Source organism: Glycine max, chromosome 10, assembly GCF_000004515.6.
Source record: "Glycine max cultivar Williams 82 chromosome 10, Glycine_max_v4.0, whole genome shotgun sequence".
Lineage (NCBI taxonomy): Eukaryota > Viridiplantae > Streptophyta > Magnoliopsida > Fabales > Fabaceae > Glycine > Glycine max.
Genome location: NC_038246.2, coordinates 46,226,932 through 46,228,905, shown reverse-complemented (window position 1 = coordinate 46,228,905; position 1,974 = coordinate 46,226,932).

Genomic DNA, 1,974 nt, shown 5'->3' with positions numbered 1-1,974 from the left:
TGATTGACACCCCTCTTCTCGGGTAACGCAACGCAACTCCAACGCTCACGCGCGCATTCGAATATTATTACTACTTGTCAAGACTTTCTCAGTATCCATTTCATCGTCAAATTATTCTCTCTCTTTTTATTAACTTTTGACTCATTAATTATAAATATAAATATTTTTTTGTTGAATAATTGTATATGTAAATATTAAGCATTTTTTATATTTTTAAGGTAATAAATTTATTTCTATTTAATATTTTTTTGTAATGTATTAATTTCATCGAGGAATTATTCTATTTTTTAATTAAAATTTGACTTATTAAATATGAATATTAATTTTTACATTTTTAATGCAATAATGTTTTTGTCAATAAAGGTTTATAATTTGTAGTATTATTTTTATTGAAATCCATTTTTAGATATTGGTATTTAATGATTAGTTTTTTAATGAGAATTATTAACTAATATTTAGAGTACCGAAAGAATCTTCACTTTTCGTATTGCATTAGTGGCTTAGTTTTTTATATGATGGATTTGGTTTATGTACTTCTAACTTGTATTGTGGTGGCTAACATGTGTTTCAGTGTTTGTTTTGTAAAAAATTCAAGTTTATTAAGTTTGTGTAATATGTATTCTGATCTTGTAATTCCTGCATGTTAAAAAATATTCTTGATGGTCTGTTTGCTATGGATGTGAAAAGTATAATGGATGGAAATAAAATAAAATAAAAAGAGTAAAAATAAGTGAGAAATTAAGTGGAAAGTAAATGTGTTTGATTGTAGAAAAATAAAAAAGAGATGAGGAGAAAAAATGGAAAGAAAATTAAAAATAAGATGAAAAATAATAGAAGTGAATCTCATTAATTTAAAATTATTTTTCAATATATCAATTAGTGCATAACAAAATAACCTTCACTCATTTTCATCTTCACATATTATTTTCATCTCTCAAAACAAACACTAAGTGAGAGAAACCTTTTTGCCTTCAAGAATATGCCTGTATTTGAAATTGAAGTTGTCACAAAAAAATACGTCAAATTTACATAAAAAGTGAAGTTATAATTATTTTATTTTAATTAACGTAAAAACCTAAAACCAAGCACGCTAATCATGTTTTGAAAGATCATTCTTTTCCATGAAAAGTAAATACTAAATAGATAGAGATATTTTGAATATGTCAAAACACGTAATGGCGTAAATTATCAATATCTATTTAATCTATTTATAAGCTTGATAATGATTTTTTTTTTTTAAAAGTCAAATATCTATCTTTTTTTTATTCAGTATTCAAATACCTTTTAAAACAAAATAAGTAATCATTTATTCTGGCTACAATTAAGGAAAAAAATTAATAATAATTAATAAATTTGTTTAACTCAATAATTGATTCTGTTTATTTGTTTTTATAAAGTTTGAATTTTTATTTTTAAATGAGAGAATCTTAAGAAATATATTTTCCATTAAGCTGTGTATTTTTTCTTACATTAAAATTTATTTAAAAATAATTGGACTTTCAATTTACTTGATTAAAAGTTTAAAGCTAAAATGTAATTTTTGTCTTTCTATTTTATTGAATCTATGATTTCAATGTCCCTATTTTTTAGTTTACTTTTAAAAGGATTTCAATTTTAATTCTTATGATTAATTTTAAAAGTTATATATATACATTATGTAAATATTAGTTGTCAGTTATCTATTTATTATTTGCATGATAAATAATTTTTGAAATTATTTATTACTAACAAGCCTAATTTATTTTTTAGAAAATTAAAAAATACATAATCAGATCTAAAATTATAAAAGGATACTAAAATTACAATTTTTTTTAAAGTGAGGAATAAAATGTCTCAATTAAAAATAGGGGAATTAAAATTATAGATTTTTTAAAAATGAGAGATAAAATGTCTCAATTAAAAAATAATATAAATAAAAATATGAATTTAAAAAAATTAGAAACAAAAAACTAAATGTTAGCCAAAGTTTAAATG